The sequence below is a fragment of the Hippocampus bargibanti genome, linkage group LG22 (assembly GCF_051943395.1).
Source record: "Hippocampus bargibanti isolate YZ-2025 linkage group LG22, ASM5194339v1, whole genome shotgun sequence".
NCBI classification, from domain to species: domain Eukaryota; kingdom Metazoa; phylum Chordata; class Actinopteri; order Syngnathiformes; family Syngnathidae; genus Hippocampus; species Hippocampus bargibanti.
Window position 1 is genome coordinate 6,113,684 of NC_142755.1, and position 8,210 is coordinate 6,121,893.

Here is an 8,210-nt window from a genome sequence, read left to right on the forward strand (position 1 = left end):
AACAGGTGATCAAAAATAGACAAGGGAGCAGGTTAATCCCCTCCCTCATCTAAAACCAGAAGCAAACGCTCAGATAATCCAGTCAAACAGCCATTACACGGTTTTAATCTCCACCACTAACTACGAAAGGCCACCGGGGGCGAGATATTACGTGAAAGTGGGAATTAAAATGCAGATTAACGGGTCAGATGTCAACTCTGGATTAAAAGGACCCCAGAAATAATTTGAAACAATTACATCACGCACATACTTCCTCAGTAAAAATATGTTTTCCTTTCGACACATGACATCATCCACCACATGACTAACCCCCTCATTCACACAAAACTGTACAAGCAAGGTTATTTCTTGTATCCGCACTTTGTGTGTGTGTTTGTGTGTAAGCATGGGAATCCCATAAGTGTTCTTCTCAGTTCACCGCCTGCTTCCTACTTTTTTACTGTATTTGACCTCCCAGTGGCGCAGAGGGGCCCGAGGACAGTTAGCTATGACAACATCCTGCCGAAAATGGCTCCTAAATCATCCTTCTTGTACTCCCCCCCTCCCCCAAACTATCTCCCTTCAAATCTATCCGCCTCTTTCCCTAGTATGTCGAGTTGAGAAGCAGCTGAGAGTAGGAATGTGGCTGCTACAAGCCCATACAAAACCCCAAGGGGTCGGAGGGAGGCGCCAGCACACACGCACATGCAAAAGCATTACCTTGACACTGAACAAGAAAGTAAGCAATATGGGGTTGTTTCTAATCAAGCGCGCTGTTGGTGGTCACAATTTGATGGGGCTCTTGACCGGCAGGGCCTATTGTAGCATTGTGCTAATAATCTAGCCGTTTATTGTTGTTGGAGGCCACCTAGCGTTCGCAGGGCGTTATAGCCAGGTTATTTTTATATCCATGAGAAAATGATACATTCTTCATTTCATGTAATTGTACACATTTTAGTTAGTACAAACATACGTGGATACGATAAATGACGTGTCAGTGTACCCATATGTATGAAAATGTTAACACAAAGTCGATGATTTTTTTCCCCCAAAAATTCCGCTTTAAACTTCTTTGTAGTTCAGTGATTCAAATCGAAGCATTATTTTTACCCCCCCCCGCCCTCCCACACTGTAAAATAATTTGATAGTCAGTTGACGTGCGAACTGTTTCCCTTGATCAGCTTGACCACACGTCATCACAAGACGTCATTTGCCTTTTCCCACGTAGGTGTAATTACAAAAACTGTCCACATGATGGCAGTGTCGCAACGTGACTTACTGTAAGAACTGTATGTAGCCTGTGATTTGAGCTCCATGTAATAAAAAATAAATGAATGTAAAGACATGAAGATACAGTCATGCCTCGGTCAAAGCACGGGGGTAAACGTATGCGTTTGACTTCTTTATTTCTCCACCAAGGGGTAGCATTCACCAACTTATTACACCGGCATTGAAAATTGTAAGAACGTACAGTGAAACCTCAACTTACAAACACCTTATCTTACAAACTTTTCGTCTTACAAACGTCAAATTTCTGAAAATTAAATCTTATAATAAGCACTATTTTCATAATACACACCCACCACGGCTCGCGGAGTGATCTTCGGCAGAAGCACACGACCGAACAGCACCAGAGGTTAAGTTACCAACAGTCCTTATGGAAGGTGACTCTCCTTCCATAAGCCATCAACGACAATCAAAAAGGTAAATAAAACTTTATTTTATAGCAGTTTATTTCTTTAATTACAGTCCTTATGGAATGTGACTCTTTCCAAACAGCAATTCCCTTTGACCTCAGACCTCCAACGCCATTCCATCAAGCATCAATGACCATCACAAATGTAAATAAAGTTACTTTATGATACAATGCAGTGTATTTCTTTCATTACAATACAATAGCACATTTATTATACATAGAATAAGGTATGTTGTGTGTAGTTTTAAGGCTTATTTAGTTGAAAAGTATATTTTATGGAAACCCGGGAACGGATTATTCCTATTTTAATGGTTTCCTATGGGATTTTTTTTTTTAGATACACACTTTTCGCCTTACACACTCTGTCTGGGAACCAATTAAGTTCGTAAATTGAGGTCTCACTGTATTTGCGTCTCACTTCTGCGCGTGTGACGTAATACATCGCGACAAGGCAGCTCATCTATTCTGGAGTTTCTCCTGCTTTCCCTCTCATTGAAATGTTCACATTTTCACAGAACAGTCAGAATATTTTATCAAACTGCTAGAATCAACTGCAGGGTAAATATTTGATTTTGGTATTAATTTTTTGGTGAAAAAAATGGACATTTATGGCGATGGGGGCAAACGGATGCGCTTGCCCTTTGTTATTTTTCCACCAGGGGGTAGCATCCACCCACTTATTACACTTGCACTGAAAACAATGTCTAAGATAAGAGCGAATTATTTATTTTGCACCTTTTTAGCTAAACGCACATGCATCTCAGAAGTCACACACTTAATAATGAATGCGATTGGTTACATTTTAATATAAAATATGATTAACGCTTTGGAATATGGAGCCTCGTAATGCATGCAGTACCACTACAAGAAGTAACATTGGTACATTTACACTACTGTAACCTTGTGGGTTGAATGAACCTGTGCGGTTTAATCGACTGGCGTTTTTTTCACACAGGTGTTCATAATGGTGTGCTACAAGGTGTTTTTGTTTGGATCAAAGCATATTTTCCTAACCCCGGTTTCCCCCCGTTTGCAATAAGACTTCCTGCGCAATGATGTCAGCTGTTTTGACTTGACAGGCCCGCCGCCGAGGTGCAAGGGGGACAAACCAGTCAAGACCTGCCCGTGTTCGGATGTAATCAGACCCCTCCCACACCGAGTCTCATTCCCATCGTCTCCATTTCACGCCAATTTCAAACCTGACACCCCCCTTGCAAATGGCGGACATTCAGACTCCGACCACCCGGGGATTTAATGAGGGGAATTAGATGCAAATACACATTTACTGCTACTGCGTAGGTCATTCATTGGACACCCAAACCATTCCCGTTGGAATGTTTTAACGAGACCCTTCTGGAGTGAAGAAATCTCGGAATGTGGCGCATTTTTGAGAAGAGTGAGGGAGCCATCTGGTCCAAAGCTGTTGCAACAGGTAACCCGTGAAGCAGAGCAATAAAAGAGCACGCTCCCTACTGTGCAACATGGAGGACGCCCCGGTACATTCTCGGGCTGCTTTAGCTAACTCGGCCGGCACAGAATTTTTTGAATTGGTGCGAGGTGAAATGAAATCTCAAGAGAAGATCGGAGGTCAACAGACACAGCAAGTTAAACTGTCATCTTCATCGAGGAGATCTGGCCTTGGACAGAATTTAGGACTTGGGAAACACCTTTATCAAAGAAGCAATTTACGACTTGAAACTCCTTCACAGGAAGAGCTCATTAGCCAGGTTACAAATTTATCAGTTCATGGAAGAGACAATGTTTTATTGCTTACAGCTGTTCGCGCTTAGAACGCACAAGGGCGTGGTATTCTAATCAAGAAAATTATGTTTTACAAATGTATCACTTAAATTTGCATATACTCTCAATATATAGCTTGGTAGAGGGCTGCAGAATTTAGACGTCTGTCATGAATGGCTGCGTCTCCTGCCGGCAGTAAAAGACAATCTTTCTGGGTTCCAGTCTTTTTCCACAATGTCCGATCGAACATCTCTGACGGATACTCTAAGAACCACTCACGGATGTCTAGCCGCCAAGCAACAGTTCCAAAACAGACACGTCAACAAAAGCCGACAGTCACCGAGAAAAATCCACGGGTCAACCCGGTTGCATCATAACGTATTTCTGTCTGCAAGAGCATGTTGGACGAGAAACCTACACAATCAAACGGGAGAAACGCAGCCAGTGAGAGAAAAGGAGGAGGTGTGAGGTTACCGTGAGTCAGCACGGTGCCGAATAATGCGGGAGTGCACGCCGGTTAAAATAGCCAAACGTAGCGTAGCGAAATGACAGATGGAGGACGACATCGGATCGTGATAGCGGAAGCCAAGACGGATGATGGACTTCAGCACCAATTGGCAGCAATGTTGGGGGAAATATAGCGTTTTTTTTACGAGCACGTTGTCAAAATGTTAAATATGATGTACTTAAATACAGTATTATGTTTTACATATATTTATTGTAACATGACATGACATTATGGGTTATTGGATTTGCCTTTATTAGTCTCGCAGTGGAGAAATGTACATTTCACAGCAGCAAAGTGATGAAAGTATGAGGAAAGGAAAGTAGAAAAAAATACAGGAGCTGCTGTAGAAGCAGCCACTCTTGTGCGCCATCTTGAAGTCAAAAACAACAACAAAACTAAATAGTCACACAACACAAAAGACAGACAGTTATTACATCTTAAATACTTTCTGCACCCTATTTGTTGTATGAAGCAGTTCTAGAGGATCAAAGTGTCCTTTTCACCAGTGGATCAAGGATGTCATGATGGAATGTGCACGTCTGCGACAAGCTAAATCTTGGATTGGATTGGATTTACCTTTATTAGTCTCGCAGTGGCGAAATTAAAAGTTCACAGCAGCAAAGTAATGAAAGGAAGAAGTAGAAAAACAAAATACAGGAGCTGCTGTAAAGGCAGCAACTCTTGAGGAGCCATTCTGAAGTAAAACATAACAACAAAAAACAAAATAAATAATGTGACACAACACAAATGACAACAGAAAGTCATTCAATCTGAAGCAATTTCTGCACCCTCTTTGTTGAATGAAGCAGTTCTGGATAAAAGAAGAGAGGATTCAAAGCATCCTTTTCACCAGTGAATCAGAGACGTCATGATGGAATGCGCACGTCTGCTACAAGCTAAATGTTGAAAGCAAACATGAAACTGTAGCATCCATTGATTACAAGAAATTGCCTGACATCTCCTGTCCCACGTAAATCCGCTTTAATTCCAAGCCGCGACACTTCCACATACACATTGGCTCTCAACACATGGTTTTGTTTCGAGTTTTTTTTTTTTGCTTCCTTAGCTTCAGAAACACTGCTGATGTATTTTCAGGCGTTTTTTTTTCTCTGAATGATATTGTTACATTATTGTTCTTGTAGGAAGAATATCGCAAGCACGAAAAAAAAATCCCCGTGGGTACCGGCGTTACCGTCTATTTAAATTGGCCGCTTTTGGTCATCACATTAGCTGGGCCTCTCCTGAGTTCAACCCATTGGAATCCGCGTCGTGTGCATTAACAGAAAAGCGGCATGGCTTTTTTTCTCATTGACTTTGTGGTGGTTTTTCCAGTAAATCTCATCTGTGGAGCATATGCTTCCGAGGGGTGAGGATGAGGACACTAACGGATGGACATGCTAGGGGGGTGTGGGGGGTTACTGAGGAAACGCAGAAGTAGGCTTTGAGACTCAGTGCGCCGTTAGTCTTTTCAATTCCATTCACAATCTTTTAACTTGGACCAACCGGAACACTTTCCTCCTTTGCATCAAGAGATTTTTTTTTGCTTTTTTTCCCATGGTTGTCCTTAAACAACACTCCTCTTTGTTCCATTGTAAGGACGGTGGGAGAGAGAGAGATAATCACAGGAGGTGAGGTGCACGGAGGCTAAACTGTGAGCCAGATGTTTTTTTTTTTTTTTGCTCAGTTGTCAGCAGCTATGAGTTGCCTCTGAAGTTGGAGCGCTCCTTCAATTTGCTACTCTGTGATGCGGTCATGCGCTTATTTTTTTTTTAGCTCAATCTGCAGCTGGAGACACGGCAAAGGGAGTGAAAAAGTACTCAGAGGAACAAGGGGGGGGACTGTCGTGAATTGACCATGTTAATGTTAATCTATCCAGCTAGCTTGATCTCTATTTGCTATCTAGTAACTCAAGCTTCCCATTGTGATCTATCAACCTGATATTCATGTTTTTTGGGAGTATGGGAGGAAACAGGAGTACCCTGTGTCTAAACAGGAGTACCCCAAAGTGAGTAAACTTTGAAAACAATTCATGGTTAGGGTTCCTGTTACATCATAAATTATGACAGCCAAGCTACCTATTTGCTATTTGTTAGTTATCTACGTATTAGTTAGCTTTTAACTGTCTCGCTGGTTGGCTAGTTATCTAACTAGCTACCTATTAGCTAGGTAGCTAGCTTCCCATCTATTTGAGTTACTTCTGGGTTGAGTGAACGCTGACGCGTGTGGCTGCCGCTGCTCATCCAGAGAAACGTAACAGTTTTGAAAGGTGCTTATAATAAAAAGTATTATTATAAAAGCATACATATAAAGGCAAATCCAATCCAATAATGTCTGATGTCAATGGGGGGGGGGGGGTAGATGGGAGCAGTCAACCACCAGATTTAGTCACAAAGATCTAAATCGAGATAAAGATCTAAGTGCAGAGCGCCGATGCGGATGTGGAAGTGTCGCGGCTTGGATTTGAAGCGGATTTACAGTATGTGGGATAGGAAATGTCAGACAATCTCTTTTGGTCAATGGATGCGACAGCTTTGTGTTTGCTTTCAACATTTAGCCTGTAGCCAGATGCGCACATTCCACCATGAAGTCCCTGATCCACTGGTGGAAAGTATGCTTTGATCATCTCATCTTTCATCTAGAATTGCTTCATGCAACAAAGATCAAGTCAAAGTCAGCTTTATTTTCAAATATGCTCATATGCATGACATACAGCACGGATTAAATTAATGTCCTCTCGGACCCGGCGTGCAAGGCACTTATAACGTGGCTAAAAAGACATACAATTGACAACAGACATTACATGTAATTTCTGAATGTAAAGTGAGGTAGTGTCATCTGGAAAGTGAGGTAGTGACGTATGTAAAGTGAGGTAGTGACATATGTAAAGTGAGGAAGTGACGTATATAAAGTGACGTAATGTAGTAATGCAAAAACAAACAAGAAAGGGTTGAAGCGAGGTCTTGCAGAAAAAAAAGAAAAAGAACAAAAGATAGAGTTCAGGATGATAGTACAGCATGTAGCGTGTACTCAGAGTTCAGTGAGTGTGGCAGTGGGAAGGGGCATGGTGGGCAGGGCTGGGAGGGAGTTGAGTTGAGTCTCCGGACTGCCTGGTGGCAGAAAACTGCCTGGTGGCAGAAAATGGTGCAGAAAGTGTCTTAGATGACTGAGTCTTTTGTGTTGTGTCACATTATTTGTTATTTAGGTTTTTTTGTTGTTTTGAGTTTTGATCCTCTCATCTTTCATCTAGAATGCTTCATACAACAAAGAGAAAGATTTAAGATTGCATGACTGTCTGTCTTTTGTGGTGTCATATTATTTGTTATTTTGATTTTTTTTGTTTGTTTTTGACTTCAAGATGGCGCCGCGAGAGTGGCTGCCTTTACAGCAGCTCCTGTATTTCGATTTTGCTGCTGCGAAATGTAAATGTCTCCACTGTGAGACAAATAAAGGCCCATCTAATCTAATCTAATTTAATCTAAAAACAGGTTGGAAACAGACGCATGTGTTTTGTTTCCCCACGTCGCCTCCGCTCGCTACCATGGCGCTCTGGCCTTGTTGATACCGGAGGGCGTAAACACACAAGGAGCGGGACAGAGGTGGTGGTCTGAAGGGGATTCTGTGGGTAGAGTCGGGGACATGCAGTGCGCGCAAACACACAGAAACGCATGTTGAATGCATGTGAGGAAACAGCCGACGGGTGGGGATTCGTATTGCTGGAAGCACACATCCAGCGTATTTGTGGACTGTAAAAACGATGCGCTGAAGGATTCGCTCGTGCCGAGTCATCGCATTGAAGCACCAACTGCAATTTCATTTGCGTTGCTTCAGACTTTACAGAAGTAATGGTTCACCGTGTCAAAATAAAACAGACTCAGGAAATATCGTTCTTAATACCGCTCCCTGTTGGTGCGGAGGGTTATGTACAGGCTGTCAACTTTCCAGATCCTTGACGACCAAGTAGAGCTCAGGCTCGGAATTAAAAATAGAAGGCACTGGAAACAAAGACACTACAACTGCGGTAGATAAGTGGCTTGAAAAAAAAAAAAAAAAAAAAAAAAACTCCCCTACTTACGAACATTCAAGTTACAAACAACAGTACATATGAACATTTTTGCGGGTATGTTGAAAATTGTTCGGACAGAGATGCTGTAAGTTAGATTTTGTATTGCGAAATTGAACTTTACTTTATTTTTATTATTACGTACTTGTACATACTGTGTGTATCTCTCTTCTCTCTCAAACATATTGTATGTAGTATACTCTCCAGTTGTACATGTACATGTCTTT